General features: G+C 38.7%; 1 protein-coding gene across 2 annotated transcripts in view; it reads right to left on the bottom strand.

Annotated features, from left to right (window-relative positions):
* The window catches only part of NETO1 (neuropilin and tolloid like 1), a 126,332-nt gene that overhangs the window by 73,938 nt on the left and 34,511 nt on the right, over positions 1-17,883 (bottom strand). The window lies entirely within an intron of this gene.

Genomic DNA, 17,883 nt, shown 5'->3' with positions numbered 1-17,883 from the left:
GCAACACTATTGCCTGGGTAGAATATAGGAAATATCCACAATAAACTTACACAGTTTACTAATGAGATTACTAAACAGAATGTTCAAAGTGTCAAATGTCTTCTCTTAGGTGCAGATAGAGGTAAGGTACATACAGAGATCAACCTAAGAAGAATTTTTAATCAGAATTAAGAGAAACTTTCCAAATCTCTCTCTTTCTCTCTCTCCTTCCCCCCCCTCCCCCCCCCCCCCCCCCCCCCCCTGCCCCCCCCCCTCCCCCTGTCCCTCCCCCCCCCCCCCCCCGCCCCCCTCACCTCTCTCTGTTTCTCTCCAATTCTCTCTCTCTCCAGCCTGGAATTGGGGACCAAGATGAATTTCAGAGTGCCGAGAGTGAGCTGAGTGTGGCCTTAAGGGGAAGATCAAATCAAACAATTCAAAGGTACAGCTGTAAAATACTTTGTTACAACTGCGAAAAGGTGTAAAAAAGAAGCACCCATGCAACTTCTCAACTAGGCTTGAAGAATCTTAAAGATATCCCAAAGCATGCTGGAAAACGCCTGATGAAGTGGACTACGTTGTGTTGTTTGGTAAAACCACAAAATTTCAAAGGCTGTTACGCCAGGTTTTATTCAAAGGGACAGAGATCATTCACAAGGAAAAGAAGCCCCTAGTGTTCCACTTCCTACAGTCAGGAAGGCTGGGAAAGCTCCGGACCTGCAACAGGGGCCATTTGGGAGCAGGCAGAGGGAGGAAGGGTGAATCAGACACCAGAGCCAAGTATTCAGGGCAAAGCGCCAATGGCAACGGAGAACCTCTCCAGGCAGCAGCAAGGAGAATTTCCTGCTGCCAGCGTCAGAGGGAAAGGCAACCGTGCCTGGATGGATTTTAGAATCACCACGGTGGGTCCCCACCCCACTGTGTGCCTATTTTAACTCTTCCTGATAAGAGTGACTTCCCATCATCATCATCTTCCCATTGCAGGCTGCGTGGGGGTGCGTAACTTGCCTTTTTAGTTCTCAAGTCTGCATTCAGAAAACCACAAGTGAAGGGCTAGCTGCACCAACTGGCTGCTGCCAAGGAGTCCATTTACACTTGGACCCAGTAGGGATGATGGCTACAAGACTAAGCTGATGTCGTGATGAGAAGACACCTGTGATTGTCTTGGAAGGAGGTGAGTACATGCAGCTTGTGGGAGGCATATGGATTATTACAGCCAGGGGGCACCCTCCAATAGGTCTATATTCAAAGATGCTCTCCAGCAATTCCTCCTCTCCCTTTATAGGGATGACAGTTTCCCATCAAGAGGTAGAATTTATTTCCTTTTTCTTGGAACCTGAGTTTACCCTGTGACTTCTTTCACCAATAGAATGGAGCAACATGCTGAGCCTCTGACACTAGACATGGCAGTGCTGGCTGCTACTTTCTGAAACACTCACTGTTGATATGCTGCCTCTCATAGCCCAGCAAACATACTATGAAGAAAATTTCATCAACCACATGCAGACGCCATATGGAAAAGAATCAAGTCTCCCAGGCCACAGCCTCAGCTTACTTTCCAGCAATGGCCAAGAACGGGAGTCAGAGCATCGGTCCCACAGCCATTCCAGTGCTCAGGCTGTCATGAAATGGAGAAGAACCAACTAGTCAGAAAACAGAGATGTGATAATGCATTGTCACTGTGTAAGCCACTAAATGTTAGAGATTTTTTATAAAACCAACAAAGTAAAGATTCAATACAAATACCAAAACATTGCTGATATTCAAAAACCTACATACGGAGACAGAAACCGCCTATAGCAAGGAGTCTGGAAGGTAGCGCTTAGTTTCCCCACTTCCAAGTATTAATACCTAATGCCTAATCACCTCTTAGCGTGAGCTAGGCCTCGTGACTCATTTCTAACAAATAGTGCTTCACTTCCAGAAAAACTAAAGAAAGTGTTTAGATGTCACTTCCAAGCTTTGGTTGGAAAAATTGTGACTTCTATCTTGTTCTTTCTCTGTGTGTCTCGGTCTGTCTGTCAGACCTTTTTCCTTCCCACCCCAACATGCTCATGCTCTAAAAGACGTCAGTTCATACACTGTAAACTACCCAATGAAGACACCCATGTAGAATGGAAATTCTGCTTCTGCTCAATGGCCACTGGGCACTGAAGCCTGCTATAGCCATGTGGATGAGCTGAAAAGTGGATCCTCATCCAGGTGGGCCTTGAGATGACTGCAACTTGGGCTGACAAAAATCTTGCACATGAAATCATCCATCTTTTTTTTCCTTTTGTTGTTAAATAAGATTAGCTTTTGTTACCTTTGCACTGCTTGACTTTCGGTAGTTAGTTACTATTAATCAAAAATGCATACAATGAGTAAAAACAAAACAACATGGATACTTACACATATAGTGATAATTTTAAATTGCAAGTCTACTAAATAAAATGAATCTGACCACGCTGTCTATTCACTGTCAGAAGAATCCTAAAGTAATAACATTTGCAAGTGGAAATATTCCAAATTCTCTTGTGTGCTTTACTCTTGCAATTTCAAGATATTAAGAAAAATATTGACAGTATCACATACAACAGATTCTGCCTATGGCAACAGGCTTTCCTACATTTAAGAAACGCTACTAAGGCACAACGAGCAGCTGAGGACATTTCACCACGGAGTATTCTAACGTTGTGTCACACTAGCACAGCGGAAAAGGTGTAGAAGCCTGGAATATGCTTCTTCCTCAAAATTAACATATGAGATTTCATTTTTAGAACAAAATATTCACTTTACCATTTTCACGACTATTCTTTAGAAAATAAGATTGTATGCAACCTTATTTTTTCAGATTTTAAAGTCAGGCATGAGACATTTTCATCCCAGAAAATCCACTGCTTATTGAGATGGTATGATTTGCTTCATAATAAAAGTATTTGAAATGTAATCTTTCCTGGGGAAAAACATATATCATAAAATACCATGCTTATTATAACTTTATATAAATATTTTTCATTTATCTACTAAATTACAGAAGCAAGCAATATGTTCTTTTAAAACTCTCACAATAGTCACTGCAATTATATGTATAATATTACAATTTTAACAACACAAAAAATTAAAAATTACCTAATTATATCAAAATGGAAATATATTTAGGTGTATGTGTGTATTCTACACCTAAAACACACATGTTTATAATGAATTATATTTTCTACAAATTTCAGATGAAAATGTTTTTGCATAAGAAGCTCTATAGAGCTGTCCTTTCATTTATATTTTTAATCTAACATTAACTTACAAAGCCATGGTGAATCTAAGCCCATGTCTTCTTCCCTTTTATCCCTCCTCCCTTCCCACCTTCTGTCTGTCTTACTGTCTGACAGTTTTTCTCTTTCCCTCTCCCTCTCTCAAACTTCTTTCCACCTTAGTTTAGGTGGAAGCCCACAACCTCCGACTGTTTTGTGGCATCATGTTCTGGATAAGAGAGTGCTGCCACCTACTTAATTATTCAGGAAACTACCACATTTCATTGGAATAGTGTATACATATTGATAACAAACCTTTACATATATTTGCCTCTCCTTGTGCTACAAAAAAGGAAGGGCTTCTAAAGAGCTCTGCAATTGCTGAAATTCTGAGAACTGATTAGTGTTTTATAATTAGATAATTCTATGATTTCAAAAAAATTGATATTGATACTGGATTTCAAAATGAGATAGCTTCATAACATTCCTAAGCTTTGCCCTAGTCATCAAGCATTTAATTAATTATAATAATGCCAACACTAAAGTATGTAAAGAAATCTGGATTTTAAAAAACTTTGATTTGAAATATTGAATAGCATAAAAACTTTTAATATAATTGTAATTTCATCTTCGTATTTGCATGTTTAAAATTCTTCTCCTGAAATTTCTTATTGGAAACTGTTTCTAAAATTTCCACATAGTGAGAGAAAAATACCAAAAAATAATTTTAAACACAAAAAGAAACACTAAATGTAGAGAAGTTCTAAGTAAAACTTACCAAAAGTGAAAAAATATATGTTTTTTAAATGCATAAAATAATGTTAATTTATATTTGGAATGGAAAAGAAACGCCAATTTCGGGATATTACATTCGTACATTATATTAAGACCTGATTTCTGTTAGCTCATTTTATTAAATAATTTGCAATGTGTTTCAAAATTTATTTTGTTGGTGAGAGATGCATGCAATGAAAAATCAAACATGTAAATGGCACTCATCTGGCGCCAGAAAGATAGAATTCTTTCTATTTTGCTTTTGTACCAGAAAGAAATGAAGAATATATTTTGCATGAAAGCTATACAACTAGAAATTCCAAATTCATAAGGTACTCTAACAATTTTTTAAATGGTCTTTGGACACATGGATAGTCACTTAATGTTCACTTGATTTATATATAGACAATGAGAGAAGGATAAATAATTTTTACTTTTAGGTAAGACCACCAATAAATGTAAGCAGATAAAATTTATAAGCACATGTTTCTAAAGTTTCAAATGATTACAATGTACGCTGATTTAGAGCAATTGAACAAAGAGATTCACCTGTTGGAAACCATGCAGCTTGGAAAGCAAAATCAATGATGGAATATACAAGTGCGCATTCTCCTTTGTTATTCTCACATAACTATACTACACAACTAACTCGTCCCTTCTCCACTCCACCCCATTCAATCTCCTGCTGTTGGACCTGTTCGTTCAACAGCCATCAGACTACTTTACTCCAGCTGAAAACTTACAGGATGGTAAAAGGCATCACCTGGACGGGGCCACTTGGCCGGGGGGTGGCTGGACCTGTACCCAAACATTACTCTGGATGTGTCTGGATGAGATTAACATTAGAGTTAGTGAGCTCAGTGAAGCAAGCGGCCCTCTCTAATAGGGATGAGCAGCATCCACTCAACTGAAGACCTGGATAGAACAAAATGACTAAGAGAGAACTCCTCCTCCCTCCTGGCCTGAGCAAGGATATGGGTCTGGTCCTGCCTTCGGACTCAAATTGAAAAACTAGCTCTTCTTGGGTCTTGAGTAGGGTATTTTTGGAGTGGAGCTGCGCTTCTGGGCCTCCAGCTCGTCAACTGCAACTCTTGGGTCTTCTCAATTTCTGTAATTGTGTGGACCAATTCCTCATAATAAATCGACAGACAGACAGATAGATATATAGACAGAGATAGACAGACAGATAGATAGACAGACTGATGATAGGAGATAGATAGATAGATAGACAGAATGATAGGTGAATAAACAGACAAATAGACAGATAGAAAATCTCCTAATTAGGACCCTGAATATACAGAAGGCACAAAGGCCTTCATGATGTACTCCTGCGTACCTCTTCTGCCCATTTCTTGCCTGGGAAACAGCTCTTTCAGCTTCCTCATCCTGGAACGGCCTCCCCTGGCTGACAAATTACATCCTGTCCTCTCCTTAGCCCTGTTTTTTGTCTCCTGAAGCAGTTTTTTTTCTTCTAAGCATTATCTTCCTCATATTAATACATTAAAAAAATGGGGCCTGGTGCAGTGGCTCAGGCCTGTAATCCCAGCACACTGGGAGGCCGAGGTAGGCAGATGACCTGATGTCGGGAGTTTGAGACCAGCCTGACCAACATGGAGAAACCTCTTCTCTACTAAAAAACAACAACAACAACAAAATTAGCCGGGCGTGGTGGCACATGCCTGTAATCCAACTACTCAAGAGGCTGAGGCAGGAGAATCTCTTGAACCCAGGAGGTGGAGGTTGCGGTGAGCCGAGATTGCTTGCGCCATCGCAGTCCAGCCTGGGTAACAAGAGTAAAACTCAGTCTCAAAAAATAAATAAATAAATAAATAAATAAGAATTCTCTCCAGAAGAATCACGTACTACTTAGCAAGTACGCCATGCCCTCCGTCAGAAATGTAACACTGATTGATTATCTCATTAATCTCAAAACAACACTCAATGCATAGGGTGGCCATCATCTCAGTTTTTAGAGTGGAAGAATGTGAGAAATTGGGGTGACTGATAAAATTGGTGAAGGTCACACAGCAAGCAGGTGGCAAAGTTAGAGTATGAATACAGGTAATCTTATCCCAACGGCCATAATCTGACCTATTAAAATCTCTTTCTAACATTTAACATAGAAGAATCATAACAGGTAAAGCTTGAGGCATTCATGGGATGTCGTCCTCACCACTCAACTGGGTTACATACTTGGCTTTTTGTTAATTTTCAAAAACTGCCCCATGGAGGTGGGAGTGGGGTCACTGAGGAGCAGAGAAGCTGACATTTTATTCCCTCTCTGGGGTGTGATGCTTGAGGGGCATTTTTTCCTAGACAGCTTTGTTGCCACAGTTGCCTGGGACTCGAGAGAGCCATGGCGGCTTCTGCGAACAATGAGGAATGAAGGTCTTGTATCAGCCCTGACTTTTCCTCACAGCTGTAGAGGAATTTGCGTCTGACCCACAGTCACAGAAAGAATGGCAGAAATTGTCTGAGTGCTTAACTAGGGCTCAAGTCTCAGAGGCTGGAGGGGCTGGGAAAGGATAGACTCAGAGGAACAGCTGCCAACAAGGTGGGCAGGTGGCCTGGGTGAGAAGACTGACTCTACACAGGCTCCCAAGCCAGGATGCTGCAGACTGTCCAACGTGCTGGCTGGGAGAGCGGGCCCTGGGCGGCACCATGCCACAGGTCAGACAAGAACAGATAGCAAGGACAGGTCAGGAACACAGCCACCCTCCCGTCCCTCAGCGGGACGTGCGGAGGCGAAGCAGGGAGCAGGAGCCATTTGCAGGGGCAGTTTCAAAGAATCCAACTCACCAAAGCTTAAATCTGATTTTGAAAAAGGAGAGAATTCGTTACACAAGTTTAACTTTCCTATTGCCAAGCAAAACCGTGAGCTCAGAGTCAAGAAATTTATTTTAGATATAAAAGAAAATAATATTTTTGTATTCTGGGTTTTTGTGCATGTTGTAATTGTAAAACATATGTCAATTGTGCTGCTGTTTTCAGAACAAGTGGATTGTCATAGGAATAAAAGCTGAAGCCTTCACTTGTGGTAGACACTGTTCTGCAATCTTGTTTATAAATTGTTAGGTTTGTCCATATAATCATATTTCCCCCACAAAAACAGCAGAAGCAATAGCAATAAATTCTCTAAAATAAAAAAAAGAGAGAGTACGGGGAGAGGCATATACGTGTGTACGTATATTTATATTGTACTTGTATCTGTTGAGCACAAAGAACAGTGTGCGTATTTACCTACCAAATTGTTACAATGTCTCAAATGAGTGGGAGTACAAGGAGTTTGGGAGATTTAACATTTTCCTTCAAGCATCTCTGTATGTCTTGACTTACAAGGTACACATACCCAAAAATCCTCCCACGTATCTCACAGTCTTCTGACTCCTTTCATGTCCTTCCCATCCTTTTATTACTTAATAAATATTTGTTGACTATTTTCTGTATTCCAGACATTATGCCAGATACTGAGGATGCAATATTTAAAACAACAAAATTCCTAACCTCATGGCATTAATAGTCTAGTAGTGAGAGACAGTATAAAAATGTCATGCAGTGATGAGCAACGAGTGCTTTGGGAAAATTAACTGGGATTAAGGAGTCACTGGGTGGTAGGTAGGTAGTAGGTAGGTGAGGTGTGAAAGAGGTAACTCTTATATGAACAGAGCAGGGGAAGGCAGAGAGGGCAGAGAAGGCCTCTGAGATCACGTGAGGGAACTAAGGGTAGAGGGAGAACCAGCCTGAGAACAAGGGGAAGAGCTTGCCAGGTAGAGGGTAGAGAATGTTTCAAGACCTCAAGGCTCACTCAACAAAGGGACATCAGGGAGCCCTGAGTGGCCGAGGCAGTGTGAGAAGACGGGAGTTAAAAGGATGGAGGTGTGGAGCAGGGCAGGGGGTACAGAGCCAGGGTCAGAAAATTCCACCCACTCCCTGATTCTGCATGATCTAATGAGCTAAAAATATTCTTTACATTTTTCAATAGATTTTTAAAAATAGTCAGAGAGGGATATTTGGTGACATGAGAAAAGAATATAAAATTCACGTTTGTGTCCATCGAGTTTCACGGGAACACTTCCGTGGGCACTCACTTCTGTCTCCCTGCCACAAAGATGGAGCCCAGTAGTTGCCACAGGGACATGTGGCCACAGAAGCTCAAGTACCTACTCTGTGCCCCTAAGCAGAGGAGAAGCTTGCCAGCCCGATGCACAATGTCCTAGACAAACAGGACAAAATTAAAAGCCACTGGAGGGACTTGTAAAGAAGTGACTTGGTCTGACTTGCATTTCTCAAACATTACTCTGGCTGCTATGTGGAAAACAGTGTTGGGAACAAGAGCTTGACTTATTGTACAACTGCATGTCTATGTCGTAGCATTTTGTTCTAAAGTAATAACATTTACTATCCACAACTTCTAATAGACTAGTTACACACTTTGAGAATAAGCAGGGTTTTTGTTGGTTTGTTTGGATGTCAGTAAATACAGCTCTCAGAATACCTAAATTTAGTGGGTACTTATTGAATAATTACAAAAGAACTGCTACACTCAAATCTTTTGCTGGGATTTGGCTGCAAGTAACTTCTTTTCTAGTCTCCTTTCCATGGCATTCTATTATTGTGTGTCTCTTCTTGTAATACATTTGTGAGTTTCTATCTTAGAATTATGATCCCACATTGAATGTCTAATTATCTGGCTCTGTATACATAGTACAGTAGAATTAAAAGTCCCTTTTGAACAACAGAAAGTGTTCTGGGAAATACTCATTAACTGTTGAGGCTATCATCACATGAGAGTAGTTCTCAAACATTTATTTCATTTATTGAGACTAGAAGAGCAAGTTGAATTGCCATAAAAGAGATTTGGGGGCCGGGCATGGTGGCTAACACCTGTAATCCCAACACTTTGGGAGGTGGAGGCAGACAGATCACCTAAGGTCAGGAGTTCAAGAACAGCCTGGCCAACATGGCAAAACCCTGTCCCTACTTAAAATACAAAAAAAAAAAATTAGTCATTCGTGGTGGTGCATGCCTGTAGTCCCAGCTACTCAGGCGGCAAAGGCACCAGAATTGCTTGAACCTGGGAGGTGGAGGCTGTAGTGAGCCGAGATCACTGCACCGCACTCCAGACTGGGCGACAGAGTGAGACTCGGTCTCAAACAAACAAAAAATAACAAAAATTAAAACAATAAAGATATTTGGGATTAAATATAAAAGTCTCTCTTGATTTTAGAGTTATAGAACAAGAAAAGTATTTATAAACTATTCTTGTAGAAGGTAAAGTAACATAAGAAATCTACAACCATGGACTCATAAGTCAACCACAATAGACAAAGCTAAACAGAGGAGATAAACTGTTGCAATTTAGGATATGATGGGCTTAGGACTAGTAAGAGTTAGTCCTGAGGAAGACAAGGAAGTGACTTCGTAAAGAAAAACAATCAGGGGAAACTCAAAGACTGGAATGGCACATCTCAGAGCCCTAACCTGGGGCTCTCCGCATCACCTGAAATATTACTGATTTCTACTTCATCAAATGATAGCCGATGCAGATTTTCTACTTATTCTGAAGTGATTTTGAGAACTCTGTGTTCCTAAACATTGGCCTTTTTAAACTTTTCAAATATAGTGGCAAAAAATGTTGGTAACCCTTTACCTTTTCTAATCTAACTGTACTCAAATATTGTGATTTCATTAATATTATTTATTTTTACCTTCTTTATTTTTGGATCATTTTTTATTAATTCTTTTCAAAATACCATATTTTGCCTTTATTATTATTTTTTAGTTTCTTTGTTTTATTTTATTAATTTCTGCTTTTATCTTTATATTCTTTGTAACTCTACTTCTAAAAACATTGACTCTATTATGATTTTTCTCACTTTTGGAGATAATGCCTAAATCTTCAATACTTTCCGTATTTATTGAGGATTGTGTTTAGATTCTAACAGCTACCTTGCAGGCCAAAAGATCTGTTACACAAATCTTTGTTAATACTTGAATTAGCACAAAACTCTACTTTGTCATGTTCATCTTGCTTTCTCCTTGTAACCATGTGATCTTTAAAAGTGAGATTTTGAGTTTTCAATCACTTAGAATGTTAAAAAATCTTTTCATTTATTCTGTTTAATAAATAACATGTGTTTCAAAACACTAGATTTTTTTTAGTAAGTGTTGAAATTTTCTTTGTGACATATATGGTGAAATTTCGTATATAATTTGTGTATTCTTAAAAATCATAGGTACTTCCTTTATTGAGTGCAGAGTTGTAAACACATTTATTAGATCAAATATATTTATTATCCTTTTGAAGTCTTTCATGTAACTTACTTGTATTAGTGTAAAACAATGAGTAAACTTAGAGAAATGAAAAGTGTTCCCCAATTATTGTGGTTTGCTAGTTTCCTGTTTTAAATATGTTTTTAATTAATGTATTTTAAGGGTCCATTTTTGGTATCTTACAGCTTGTTATTTTATTTGAGCATTTTCTTATCACCATTACTCAGGTACTCCCTTCATTATTATTAGTGATTTTTATCCTAAATTATAATTGGTCTGGTATTAACTTTCTAGTAACTTTCTTTTACTTAACACTTATCTTTTGATATTTAATAGTTTCAACCTTCCTACATGTGTGTCTGTATGTTTTCATTTCAAATGTTTCTTATTAGCACTATCTTGCGGGGATTTTTTCCTCAATGCAATTCTTTTCTCCTGTTTTTTAAATGGGTAGATTTAGTCTGTTTATATTTGTTAGTTATTTTAACCCTCATCTTCTGTGTTTTTCTTATACCACTCTTTTCTTTCTTACAGTTCCTTTTTTCCCTTTCTTGCTTTCTATCTGATTGATAAAGATTTCTGTATTTCATTTTAATTCTCTGATGGTTTGGGAACTATGGACTGTATTTCTGTTTCCGTGAGGCAGGTTCACTGTGTGCCGGTGACACTTTCAGAAACAACAAGTTACACGAAAAGAGTTGATGAGGAACACACAGGCATGAGGGGACAGCAGAAGCCTGGGGTGAGTGTCCCCCACGGCTCGAGAAACTGCCTGAGAGGAACAGAATCTTATTTGCAACGGGCCCTATCGTGCCACAGCTGATGAACCCTGGGAAGCCACTGAGCCTGGGCTTTTACGTCGTGGGTGAAGCACAACACACTGAGCTAAAGCACTGAAGATCAACCCATTTCTAGGGGGAGCTGGAACAGTGCCCCGGCTGTTCTGGCTAGTCTCCCTTATCTCAGGATGCTGCACTCCCACCACCTTCTACAGTTATTCTAGAAAACTACAGTGAGAAATCGGGGCAACCTGGGTCTGCCCAAGGCTCCCCAAAGAACTACTCAGCCATATTCAATGTTTTCTTTTTCTTTCTTTTTTTTTTTCAAATAAATTTGTAAGTTACCTGGTTTAATACCAATCTTCTAATATTTTTAAAGGCTCAGTAGTGGGTTTGCCAAATTATATGTTTATTCCCGTATTTATTCTGCATGTTTAATATATTCACAGTAAAACAATTACTTAAAAACAAGGAGGACTTTTTGCAACGTGAGTGACTATGAATCTGAGAAGCAAAAGACACATGCTGCCCCTTCCGTAGTCTCTTTACAGTCCAGGCTTCCATGAACTCAGCAGCTGCAGAATGACCCTCTAGCCCCAAACAACCACATGGCCATACGTGCAGCCCCTCCATAGCGTGGTAGCCTGGGATGGAGGGACCTGCAATACAGTATCTGGAACCAATAGGAAGGGGCCAGGCCCAAAGCAGGAGAAAATTTTAGAAACAAGATTGCAAGAAACTGTCCAGGGAAATCTCCTCTCTGCTAAAAATACAAAAAATTAGCTGGGCATGGTGATGTCCGCCTATAGTCCCAGCTACTTGGGAGGCTGAGTGGGGAGAATCAGCTGAGACTCAGAGGTTGAGACTACAGTGAGCTGGAATCATGCCACTGCACTCCAGCCTGGGCAACCAAAGTGAGACCCTAAAAAAAAAAAGAGAGAGAGAGAGACAGAAAGAAAAAGGAAGGAAGGAAGGAAGGAAGGAAGGAAGGAGGGAAGGAGGGAAGGAGGGAAGGAGGGAAGGAGGGAAGGAGGGAAGGAGGGAAGGAAGGAAGGAAGGAAGGGAGGAAGGGAGGAAGGGAAAGAGAAAGGAGAAAGAAAGAGAGAGAGAGAGGGAGGGAAAGAAAGAGAGAGAGAAATCAAAAAGGAAAAAAAGGTAAAAGATTGCAGGAAATTGTCCTTGTTGTTTGGGCATGTTGAAAGGGACACTGCTCTGACATGTGACTCCTACAGCAATACTTTTGTGAGAATTCTGAACTTTGGAAAAGAACTCCAAAGGGAAGCTGGGCTTGGGGCTCTTTTCTGCATCAAAACTTGTGAGGTATGTTGAAGTGGTTTTGGTCAGATGTTATCTTTTGCTACTTGCAGAAACACAACAAGCCATATTTGGAGAAAATTTTCCAAAATTAGTCCACATAACAGCAGCAAATTAAAAATGCAGCCAGGCATGGTAGCTCACGCCTGTAATCCCAACACTTTGGAAGGCCAAAGTCGGCGGATCACCTGAGCTCAGGAGTTCGAGAACAGCCAGGCTAACACAGTGAAACCCAGTCTCTACTAAAAATACAAAAATTAGCCAGGTGTGGTGGTGCGTGCCTGTAATATTAGCTACTCGGGAGGCTGAGAGAGGATAATCACTTTTACCCAGAGGCAGAGGTTTCAGTGAGCCAAGATTGCACTACTGCACTCCAGTCTGGGCAACAGAGCAAGACTGCGTCTCCAAAAAAAAAAATGCAAATCAGGAACTCACAAAACAGAAGCAACATCATCATACATGAGAGCTAGCAGAAACAACATGCAATAAGTCTTGGAGTTTGCAATCATCAAACACAGACACAGAATACTTTCTGTAGATATATGTGCACTGTTTTAAAAAGAAACATCTGCAAAAATGTGATACATACAATAAGAAAATAAAGAAAGAAATTCAAAGTGAAATTTTCAATAAAATGTTTCCAACTATAATTGAAAATTGGCAATATTTAAAGAAACAGTAGTTACATTTTTGACAAGTGATTAAAAATTTGAAGTCACTGTTCTAGAAGGTATAATATATTCCACAAAAGAAATAAACAAAAGGAAATCCATACCTAGACACATGGCAATAGAATTGCTAAACACAGAAGATGAAGATAAAATCTTAAAGTCACAGAAAGAAAAGCCATGTCAATTAAAGGAAATGACAGGATGACTGCATATATTTCAACAGCGAAAATGAAAGCCAACAGTCAAATAATGTCTACTAAGATCTGGGAGAAAACACTTGTCAACCTAGAATTGTCAGTCGGCAAAATTATTTCTTACAGTTGAAGGGGAAATGAAGATATTTAGAGAATAAGCAAACACTGGAGAATTTAATCTCCAGGAGAACTGTTCTAAAAGAAAATCTTAAGAAAGAAAATTATCCCTGAACAGTCTCAAACACAAGAAAGACCATTCATTCGAGTGACTAAATGAAATGGGAAAAAGAAACACTCCACAATTCTCTTATTACAGCATAACTTACATTATAAATTATAAACAAAAATAATTTCACTTAGAAATTGAAAAACACAATCATTACAAAGAAAGAATGGATTGAAGAAGATATTTTAAAAGACTTAGAATTAAATGGTAGTGCAAGGCACTAGGTAAGATCCAAATAAGCGAATAATCATACTATCTACCTGTTCATGAAATTTAAGTTTCAAAACATTAAAAATGCAAACTTTCCTCAAGCTGACCTATAGACCAACCAAAATCTCAATCTTTATTTTCTTAAAGAAACTTAAGAAGTTAATTCTCAACTGTTTTGAGGATGAATAAAGAGACAAAAATATCTAATCTACTCCAATCAGTTATTCGATCTTATTATGATATTATGTATCATTGTCATTACTGCTATGATAGCAGTTTTACTGTCTTAACACCTTTACCTGGACACCCCTGGCATTTTCTGAACACTATGAAATTCAAATGTATATTTAAATGTATATCACATTAGTTTCTACAGTAGCTGTTAAAATAGTTCTATGCTTGGTTTACCCCAAATATATGTTTAATTTTTAGAATACAAGCTAATTACTTGCTCTTTTGCCAAAAAAATAAACTGAAAGAATATGGAATAATAAGAACAGAATAAAAACTCTATGTAACAAAATAATATTTTGGGGGCACCTCTTACATGGAGGGAGTACAGTGTTCACACTGGTGCTCCAAGCTGGGTGTGTGAGACAGAGCTGCTCTTTCTTTCCTGTTCTATCATATCAGTGCATCTCTAAAGGCAACACGCCACATATAAGTATGAATAATGTCTTGTTCTGGCTTCAGACAAAGCTGCATTACCCTAGGACTGACTCAAGTAGGTTGGCACACTTCTGAATGTATTCGCAGTGTTTCCATGGGGGAAAATAATAAACTTCACTCATGAAAAGAGATACAGACTCTTGATTATACAAATAAAGGTTCAAGATAAAGGGATCTGGAGTGGATCATGGTGTGTGTTTGTGATTGCCTCAATTCAGGCCCACATCTACCTATGTGGCTGAAATATGAAGGAAGTACTAAAAAAACCTATGGCTTTATCATCATATAGGATCATGCATATAAGCCATCCACAGCATAGAGGAAGTGGCGGCACAGGGAAGGAAGCAGCCCTCCCAAGAGACAGGAACAGCAGTGCTATCTTGGTGCCGACTTGCGGGAGTGGGCATGGTGCTAACAAAATTGGCAAAAGCACTTGAGGCTGCAGCCACACACTCAGAACCCTGGACAGCGTCCAAACCCCAGAAACGGGTTGGCAGGGAGGCCAGAACTTCAGAGACATCACTAGCGCCACATGAGTTTTCAGAAAAAAATTTGTGAGATCACCTTTGCTAGGCGGTGAAAGGGACCAGGGCATCTAAACAAGCAGTCCACAAAACATGTACAAATGACAAAAATAACAATGATCATAAGGTCTGAGAGTTGGCTTACAATTCCTCAATGAACAGATGTATTACAGAAGACTGCCAGAATCTTTTAGGAGCAGCCTTTGGTGTGGAGGTAGGATGTGGTGGGGAGGGGATGGATTTCTCCAGGTACAGACAAAGCATATGAAAATCTGTCTTAAGGCTGATTCCTAGTAGAACTGAGTCTTGCATAAAGCAACAAAAGATGAATTTTAACCACCCCCACTTTGACTGCATTTTCCCTCAAATTTACCATCTCTTCTTTCTTAATCCTTCCATCACAAGATTCCTTTCACAGAAAAGGTTTCCGAAAGATTATGCTACACTTATGGGTTCCAGTTGTTCGGTTTTTATCCCCTATTTTCTTCTCTGAACATTGAGTTTTTATTTACCACTACAGGAAAAACTGTACTTGATAGGGTTATCAATTATGCCTTCTCACTGCAAAATCTTCTTGATGAGGTGTTCTATTCTACACATCACAAACGACTTTGATTTAAATATGTCTCTTCCTCTTGGTTTTCAAGACCCCCCAACCCCACTACCTTATATTTCACTATGCCCTGGTGGCCAGCCATTTCAGTATTTATTTCTGGCTCCTCAAACAACAGCCTATCTATTCCCTTGCCAGCAAACCTACTCAGATGTTCTGTCTTCGTCCTTCTCGATATTTCTTAGCTGAGCAATACCATCCACATCCATGATTTCTACCACCACCTCCACGCTAGTGACTAACACATCTGATTCCACAGACCACGTCCTCTTACAATGTAAAATCCTATTCAACAACTGAAGCCACAGCAATGAATGAAAATGATCTATTTCTTCATAGAATTACAGTCTGGTGTGTCAGATAAAAGACACTGGGTTAACTCCACTTCCATATCTCAAAGGTACCTCAAATGAAAGATGTAGTAATATAACTCACTGTCTCTTCCTTCAGACAATCAGACAGCATGTTACAAATCTTAACATCTCTATAATTCTGAAGCCGTATCTCCCTGTGCATATTCAATGCTACCACTAGTACTTTAACTCACCTAGACATCTTTTACAGCATCCCAACTCATCAACAATTCCACCCTCTCCCAATATACTTTCTATCTTGTGATCCAATGGTGATTCTATGTCTCAAATGTGATAATTTTCATATGTAAAATATTTTGGTGGTTTCATTGTTTCAAAACTAAACTCAATTAGATTAGCATACAAAACACTCACATACATCTTGTATAACTTTTCCAAACATATTCCTCATTATGTTTCTGTGCAAAGCTTTTATTTCATGCAAACTAAATCCCTGGCAATTTTTCTGGTGAAAAAGCAATACCAATATTTGCCTTTAGTTATCATAGTCATATAGTTTAGAAGTTCCCTTTCATGCCTTCTTCCTAGATAACTATTCTAAGTGCTTCAATATAGGCATTGGTGTTGTCTCTTGAAAGTGTGATTCTATATTGTAGCATAGTTCGAGTTAAAGGCCCTTACTTCCTTAAAATGATGTACTTATCTTTATTATGACAAAATCACATGGTACTCCCTATCTCCCTAAGTAGGATATAAACAGAGTCTGATTTTCAATTATTTGTCACCTCTACTGCTTAGCACATTAGCAAATGAATAATTGATAGATGAATTGGATGATATATTTAAAATTCCTGCTAATTTTCCAATTTCCTAATTCTTAAAATTTGAGGCCACACAAAATACTTTGTAATTCTTAAAAAGTATAATAAAAAATCACCCTAAAATTTATTTAAAAATTCCACTGCAGCACTCTAAAAAATTTAATATGATTCAAAATATTTTAGGAAAAACATATTATTTGTAACAGTTATTAAATCGCAGGTCTGAAATTAGAGAAATGTGCATTACACTCATGCAGATCAAGTTTTTTTTCCCCCCAGGTGATGTAAACACTTCAGATTTTATTTACCTACATTTATCTCTCAGGAGGAACCACTTCTGAATAATACTGCAAAAGAATTAAAAAGTAGCCATGTAGTCCTCTTTAGATTTTGTTAACCCATACATTGCAATAAGCAGATCTTACGACTCTGTCTCTTGAGCTTCTAGGTAACATCTGGTAGTTGATGTATCTAAGTCCTGTTACACAACATTTTCTGGCTTCTTAGTGTCATCCAAGGGATTGATGTGTGACTAGACTAACCTAATTTATTCTGCCTGCTGCTCTCATTTATACAGGCTGCTATTAATGGATAGGCTGAAGTATGGTTGATTACAATTCACTTCTTAGTACCAAACTTTATAGTGTTGAGGTTTATATGCATATTTTCACATGTATAGTAGAGCAGCGTAATAAACATACAGATTTATACACAAATTAATCATAATCATGTTTTCTGAACAGACAGATACACCTTATAAAAACTGTCTCATAATTTATATAGTCTAGAATTCAGGCTTCTGTTTCCAAAATTCATGACATTTTTAGAAGGCTATGTAAGTGTCTCCTCTAATGCTCTTCATATTCTCAACACTCAATTGAAAAATGGGTCATAAATTCAGGAGATGAACTGTAGTCTCCACACAGCTCTAACCTATTACTTTTGTGAACTCAACTTAACTACGTATATATGTTATTTAAATTCTCTGTAAGTAGAACTGGAGGAAACTTTGACGCATCTGATATTGATACATCCATATAAAATAGCTTTCCCAAAATATGAATTTAACGTTTTTCACTGCCAAGGTGTTTGAGTCACAGATATTTCTGACATTTAAGCACTTCACCTGGTTAAATCCTCCTACTTTAGATCTGTACTTGAATGTTCACATTTCAAGAGGACTCTCTCTGACCTCTAGACCATTAAGTTCTTTTGCTGTATTCTCTGATATCATCCTACTTTCTCCATCATGACCCCAAATGCTTTATTCTACCTTAAGGTGGCATTTGCCACTA

Source organism: Piliocolobus tephrosceles, chromosome 18 (assembly GCF_002776525.5).
Source record: "Piliocolobus tephrosceles isolate RC106 chromosome 18, ASM277652v3, whole genome shotgun sequence".
Lineage (NCBI taxonomy): Eukaryota > Metazoa > Chordata > Mammalia > Primates > Cercopithecidae > Piliocolobus > Piliocolobus tephrosceles.
The sequence above is the reverse complement of the archived record's forward strand: the minus strand, read 5'-3'. Positions and strand labels throughout refer to the sequence as shown.